Raw genomic sequence first — 7873 nt, forward strand, 5'->3', positions numbered from 1 at the left:
CGTCGCCGTCGCCGCTCGGTTCACCGTTCGCCGCTTGCGCCACCGACTGTCGCAAGGAGCATCGATGGAGGAGAAGGGTTGCTGCCGTTCGCCCCCAACTGGTGCAGCACGCCGAGCAGCTCCATGGCCCGCACAGCTGCCGACGGGGGCTGCCCCGCTCCTCCTACGAAGAGAAGGACCGTGCCGGCTGCCGACGGGGGCTGCCCCGCGCCTCCTACGAAGAGAAGGACTGCGCCCGATGCGGTCTCGAGCTACCGGCCGCCGCCGCTCGCGCCACCGACAGCCCCAGCCAACGCACCGAACACTCTTTCTCTGTAAATAAGTTGTAGAAGAATTTTGTAATTTGATCTATAAAGAAACTGTTGGTGTTCAGATCTGTAAGTTTCTTGCGTAAGAATGTTGTAGCACAATTTTGCTCTAGTCCTTCAAGCCTTGTTGATGTTCATGCGTGCAGCGTATTTTTTAAAAAATTAAAAAAAACTTTGCCATCTGTGAAGTAGTTGTGCTGATGGCAAAGAGCACGTTTAGGCTGACAGCAAAGGTGCTTCTTTGCCGTCTGTTATTATTTGTGCAGACGGCAAAATACTGAGAATGGCTGACGGCAAAGTCTTTGTCGTGTGTCTAATGAAAAGCTGACGGCAAAGTATTCTTTGCCGACTTATCTTTGCCGTCTGACTTTGCCGTCTGCATCCTGATGGCAAACTCTTTGCCGTCTGTATTTAGGTCTTTGCCGTTTGTGATTCACAGATGGCAAATTACCTGATTCCTGTAGTGAGTAGGTAAGTTTGGTTTCCAAATCCCAACCAATCTCATGTCTTGTGCTGCATATCTGATCCATAAATACGAATGGTACCATGACATCCGTGTATAAACTCACTGGTTAGTACTAAACTTCCCGGTTACTAGCTAGCTCCCAGCTCCATGACATGGAGGTAACAATTTCAAGCATATCATTCATTGCCTTAGCCATAGTGCTCCTCCTTTGGTTTCTTCGTCCCACCCACAATAGGCATCAGCTTCCTCCCGGCCCATGGACCCTTCCGATCATCGGCAGCCTCCACCACGTCTTCGGTGTCCTCCCGCACCACATCATGGTGGTGTTGTCTAGCCGGCATGGCCCACTGATGTTCCTCAAGCTGGGCGAGGTCCCCACCGTGGTGGTATCGAGCACCGAGATGGCGGAGGTGGTGATGAAGAGTAAGGACCTCATGTTCGCCTCGCGGCCCCGCAGCGTGACGCTGGACGTCATTGGCTATGGCAGCGGCATGGGCATCATCTTTGCCCCCTACGGCGACCGCTGGCACTAGGCGCGCAAGGTCTGCACCATGGAGCTCCTCAGCGCCAAGCAGGCTAGAATTGCATTTTGTAACTTATTCAACAACAACGACAATACTAAATCTAAGGAAAAGAGGCGGGCAATATGTTTCAACACAGGTAAGGCGTATGGAGGGCATCAGGTCCGAGGAAGTCCGCAACCTCCTTAGTTCCATCACCGCCTCGACTGGCACCATTGTCAACCTCACAGAGAAGTTATCGGCACTGATGAACGATGTCATTGCATGGGCGGTGTTCGGAGGCAAGTGTGCACAACAAGGTGAGTACCTCCGGGAATTGGAAGAAGTCACCGCGTTGGTGGGAGGCTTCTCGCTCGTCGACCTATTCCCATCGTCGCGGCTAGTGTGGCTGCTGAGCTCCGGTGAGCGACGGATGAGGAGGAGCTATGGCCGAATCCAGCGCATCATCTCCGACATCATTGAGCAACGTAAGGACATGCGCGATGCAGTCAGCTCCAACGACGAGGAGGACTTGCTAGACGTGTTGCTTAGGCTGCACATGGAAGACTCCTTGTCGTATCCTCTAACTTTAGAGGCAATAGGTGACATCATCTTTGTGAGTATTGTCACCAACACCTTCTATCTATTTCTATTTGTTTTTTATAAGGAGGATAAACCCCATGAGTAGCACTAGCTATTTATTGGATGATTCATCGTTATCTGCCGTGTCCACTCCTCACTTTGTTTGAAATAGTATGTGTTGTCTATATTTTGTTCATAATTGAAGCCAAATATGTACGTATCGTATAACCCACAACAATTGTTCACAGGACTTGTTCGCGGGTGGCACTGAGACCTCTAGAATAACATTGGAGTGGGCTATGTCCGAGCTCTTAAATAATCCCGAAACTATGAGAAAGGCACAGCTAGAGGTTCGACAAGTGGTAGGTCAGCAACAATCTGTCATAACTAACAATGACCTTCGTGACCTCCACTACATGAGAATGGTGATCAAGGAGGTCTTGAGGTTGCACCCTCCCGCTCCTATACTCCCCCGAAGGGCAAGAGAAGACTGTGAAATCATGGGATATAAAATTTCTGAAGGCACCAACGTACAGGTTAATATATTCGCGATATGTCGGGATTGCAGATATTGGGATGCCCCCGATACATTTAAGCCAGAGAGGTTCAAAGAGAGCAGCATAGATTACAAGGGGACACATTTTGAGATCACACCTTTCGGGGCCGGGAGACGTCAGTGTCCTGGTATGTTGTTTGGCACATCAACCGTGGAGATTGCATTGGCAAACCTTCTGTACCACTTTGACTGGGTGAACCCTGCTGAGCCCAATCCGGGCTCGTTGGACATGTCCCAGAAGTTCGGGATCAATGTACGTAGAAAGTTCGATTTAGAGATTAGAGCAACCTCACATGTCCACTCCAAAGTTGCATAGATCAATGGACATGTGGACACATGGAAGAATTGGCTCGCTCATAGGCGACATGTAATCCTCGTCTAGTGACCGTCTATCGGCTCTCTCGACCAACCCTCTCATACCTCAGTCCCAGCTTTGGGCCACTTTCAGTGAAAATCCATGTGGAGAGCCTCTCCCCCAGGTGAACATTGGAATAAATAATTTGTCTCACGATGTACTTCTATAGACTAAACCAATAGAAGCTCATTCAAATTCGTTTGTGACGTTGACTTTATGCATCGGACTTTTACACATTTTTGCAATGGTAGAAATGAAGTTTGAGCCTTCTTTACTTTACAACATGTAATTGTTTTATTTCACCTTTTAACTTATCGGTTGCCCCTCAAAAAAAAACTTACGGGTTGGAATATTGCGTGGGCAACTGTAACCTGATCGGTCAAGTTAGGCTAGAGGAATGGAAAAACTATTAACAGACGTGTACAACTTGTTGGAAACGAATGTTTTGGCAATGCTTCACGATGTATTGATCGGTGCAAAGCGCACGTATATATGAAGTACAAGGTGGGCCACAACCTCAACTATACAATGACTAGGAGGTGGGCCAAACTATACAATATACATGCACAAACCATATATTCAACACTCCCCTGCAGTCGAAGCGTCGCCGGAGACGCAAAGACTGGACCTGAACTCCTCGAAGACAGAAGTAGGCAGTCCTTTCGTCATGACGTCGGCGAACTGCTGCGCCGTCGGGACGTGGAGGACTCGGATGCGCCCAAGAGCCACATGCTCACGAACGAAGTGTATATCGAGCTCAATATGCTTCGTCCGACGATGGTGGACCGGGTTGGCGGAGACGTTGTCGCAGTAGACGAGCGTGGCCTTGTGAACATCACAAAGCAACTCCTGGAGCAGCTGACGGAGCCAAGAGCATTCAGCAACAGCGTTAGCCACTGCTCGATACTCAGCCTCGGCACTCGAGCGGGAGACGGTGGGCTGTCTCTTGGAGGACCAGGAGATCAGGGATGGTCCAAGGTAGACACAGTACCCCGAGATGGAGCACCGTGTGTCCGGGCAGCCAGCCCAGTCCGCATCAGAGTAGGCGACGAGGTCGGTGGGGTCGGAGGCCGTTAGCGTAAGTCCCAAGGACTGGGTGATGCGTATGTATCGGAGGATACGCTTCACCAGAGTCCAGTGAGAGTCGCGCGGAGCATGCATGTGAAGACAGACCCGTTGAACATCATACTACAAGTCGGGGCGCGTCAGGGTCAAGTACTGCAAGGCGCCCACAATGGAGTGGTAGAAGGCTGCATCAGATGCAGGCAACCCCTCCAAAGCGGAAACCTTGGCCTTGGTGTCGACAGGCGTGGGAGCGGGCTTGCAGTTAAGCATGCCAGCTCGGTCGAGAAGCTCATGGACATAGCGCTGCTGATGCAGGAAGAACCCATCTGGCCGTCGACCCACCTCAATGCCAAGGAAGTAATGCAGAGAACCCAAGTCCTTCAGGGCAAATTCATTGCGAAGAGTGGATGCCATCAGAATGATGTCATCAACGTACAGCAGCAAGTAGGTCGTGCCAGTTCCGTGATGATACACGAAGAGGGACACATCAGAGCGAGTCGATGTAAGTCCGAGCGTCTGCAGGAAGGCGGCGATGCGCTGGTACCAGGCCCGAGGTGCCTGCTTCAACCTGTAAAGGGAACAGGAGAGCCAGCACACATGATCTGGATCTGTGGCGTCGACGAAGCCAGTGGGCTGCTCACGGAACACCTGCTCAGCCAGGTGGCCGTGCAAGAAGGCGTTGGACACGTCCAACTGATGCACAGGCCAAGCTCGGTACACGACTAGCTGGAGCACGGCACGGATCGTGCCCGGTTTAACAAGCGGGGCAAATGTGTCGGTGAAGTCCACGCCCGTGCATTGCCGAAAGCCCCGAACCACCCAGCGAGCTTTATAGCGCTCGAGAGTGCCGTCCGGACGAGTCTTGTGCCGAAAGACCCACTTGCCCGTGATGATGTTGGCCCGGGGCGGCCGAGGGACGAGCTGCCAGGTACGGTTCCGCTGGAGTGCGTCGAACTCTTCCTGCATCGCAGCGAGCCAATGAGGATCCCAAAGGGCGGCTCGAGCTGACGATGGGAGAGGAGACGGCTCAGAGACGGAAGCAGCGAGAAGGTACTCATCGTTGGGGTACCGCGTGCTCGGGCGAAGGGTGCTAGCCCGAGAGCGAGTCATCGGGCGGGGCAGCGGGTCCGGAGTGGAGACGGGCGATGAAGAAGAAGAACCCGCCTCCTTCGTGACTGCCGCAGGCGAGGCCACCGGCGAGGCGACGGGGGAGGCCGCCGTGGGTGAAGCGGCCGCGGGCGAGGCCGCAGGCGAGGCCGCAGGCGAGGCGGCGGGCGAGGCCGCCAGCGTGGTCGAGGCTGGGGACTTGAGGGGCGTCGCGGGCGCCGAGGGAGGTGCAACCCCTAGGGCATCCAACCGGGGAGAGACTCGACCCGTGGCGCGGGGGGCACCCTCAAAGTCGGGAGGCGGTTAAAGAGAAGCACGTGGGCGGCCATCACCGGGAGTGGGCAAGGCCGTAACATCCGAAGGTACCTGCTAAACGGAAAAACCATCTCATCAAAGTAAACGTGCCGTGAAGTGACCACCCGATGTGAGATAGGATCATAGAAGTGGTAGCCTTTGGAATTGGGGGGATAGCCGAGAAAGATGCAGGCCACATACCGAGGTGCGAGCTTATGAGGAGCAGTGGAAGCGATGCTGGGGTAGCACAGGCAACCGAAGATGCGGAGCTCAGCATAGGAGGGTGGCGTGCCAAACAAGAGGTGATGAGGTGCAAAATTCCCGCGAGTGCGACAAGGACGAATGTTAATGAGTAGTGATGCGGTGGCGAGCGTGTCGGGCCAAAAACGTGGGGGCACGTTGGCGTGAAAGAGGAGGGTGCGAACGCAGTCATTGAGAGTGCGAAGCACATGCTCAGCGCCGCCGTTTTGTTGCGAAGTGTACGGGCAAGTGAGACCAAAGATCGTCCCGTGTGTGGTGAGAAGGTTGCGGATCACAAGGTTATCAAACTCCTTCCCGTTGTCTGTTTGCAACGCATGAATGGGACGTCCAAACTGTGTGGAGACATAGGAGTAGAAAGCGGTGAGAGTGGCAATAGAGTCTGACTTTCGCCGCAACGAGAAGGTCCACACATAGTGTGACAAATTATCAAGTTTGACAAGGTAATAAAGATAGCCCGTGTTACTTGCAACAGGAGAGGTCCAAACATCACTATGAATTAACTCAAACGGGTATGATGTGACATGCGAGGAAGTGCTAAAAGGAAGATGAACATGTTTGCCGAGACGACAAGCATGACAAGTGTGATCGTCGATCTTATTACACGTGAATGAAAAACTCCGAAGAATATGATGAAGAGTGGCGATGTTGGGATGACCAAGACGAGCGTGCCAAAGGTCCACTCCGGCGGAAAGCGCCATGGGTGCAGCAACGGAGGAGGTAGATGAGTGGACCGGATAAAGCTCGTTGGGGTTGTCACATCGGTGGAGCACCATCCGGGTACGGGCATCCTTGACAGAAAAGCCAAATATGTCAAATTCAACGGTAACAGGATTTTCACATGTAAGAGAACGAAGGGAAACAAGATTTTTCATGATGTCAGGAGAAACAATCACATTAGAAAGATATAATGGCATGGAGTTAGAAGGAAAAGCAGCATGGCCGACATGAGTAATGGGCATGGAAGAACCGTCACCCATGGTAATGCGAGCAGCGGTGTGAACGGGGTGAGCGGCAAGAAGGTTACCGGGGTTGGCGGCCATGTGAGCCGTGGCTCCGGTGTCCATATACTAGTCGCCACCGCTAGTGTACTGCTGCGGCGTGGGGGCGGTGTGGAGAGCCGCTAGGAGCGCGGGGTTCCAAGGCGCCGGCGGGAGGGCCAGGGCTGACGACGTCGGCTCAGGCGGTGGCGCCACAAACCCACCAGCCGGAGGCAGCCCATAGGCCGAGGGGCCGTAGAGCGGCACGGGCTGGTACGCCTGAGGAGCCGCGTACAGAGCCTAATGAGGGGCCGGGCGGGCGCCAAAGGAGCCGGGGATGGGGGCGCGCCGTATAGGCATGGAATACGCGTGCACAACCCCCGTCCAGAGGTTCTGGCCGGCCTGCCAGGGCGCCGGCGGGAGCTGATGCTGCGGCTGGCGTGGCGCCCCGTCGTGGGCAGCCGGCTGCTGCTGCTTGCGGCCACCTCAGCCGCGACGCCCGCCCCGGCGCTGCTGCTGCTCGGCGGGGGGCGGGGGAGGGGGCCTGCAACGGTGCCAGGTAGGGGAACCCGGGCGGCGGCGGCGCCTGGAAGGGGCCCGGGGTGGGCCGCGGCAGGGGAGTCGGGGCGGTGGGCGGCGCACCGCCACGGGTACCGGCGGTGAGGGCCATGTGGGTGGCCCGGGTGCGCGACATCCGCATCATCTGCTCCTCCAGCTTCAGGTATGCGACGATCTTGGGGAAGGTCGGGTTGGAGATGAGGGGGATGTTGGAGGCGGCGTTCCCGAAGTCTTCGTTCAGGATGGCAATGAGGGTGCTGAGAAGAAGCTCATCGGAGACCTTCTCGTCGAGGTCACGGAGCTCATCAACAAGCTTCTTGAGGCACATGCAATAATCGTCAACACACGAGTCGAGCTGCTGGCACCCAAAAAAACTCGCCGTGCAAGAAAACCTTGCGTTGGAGCGCGTTGTCAGTGAAGAGGCTGATGAGCTTGGTCCAAACGGCGTGAGCGTCATCGTCGGCGGAGACCACCGTGTGGAAGAGGTCCTTCAAGATGGTGGTGTAGAACCAACGGATAATGGTGGCATCGATGGACGTCCACTCCTCATCGTCCTCCATGAAGCGCGAGTCCAAGGAGCTATCGATGTCCGGAGATTGTACTCACGGAACACGAGGGAGAAGTACGTCTTCCAGTCATAGTACGTGGAGATGAGGTGGTCGAGGACGACGGGAACCCGAGTGAGGAGGTTGAGGTCGCGGATGACGACGGGATCGGGGCCTTCGAACGGGCTGGTGCGGCGGCTGCGGGTAGTACCAGTGGAACCGGGGGAGGCCATGGCCGAGAAGGGGGTGCGGCGGCGCGTGGTGAGACGTCGCGGCAAGGGAGATGGTGGCGCGGCTGG

The 7873-nt window shown here is 55.2% G+C and overlaps 1 pseudogene; it reads left to right on the forward strand.

Annotated features, from left to right (window-relative positions):
• The first annotated feature begins 926 nt into the window (after positions 1–926).
• On the forward strand, positions 927–2728 carry LOC119366752 (annotated as a pseudogene).
• The last annotated feature ends 5145 nt before the right edge of the window (positions 2729–7873 follow it).

Source organism: Triticum dicoccoides, chromosome 2B (genome assembly GCF_002162155.2).
Source record: "Triticum dicoccoides isolate Atlit2015 ecotype Zavitan chromosome 2B, WEW_v2.0, whole genome shotgun sequence".
NCBI lineage: Eukaryota > Viridiplantae > Streptophyta > Magnoliopsida > Poales > Poaceae > Triticum > Triticum dicoccoides.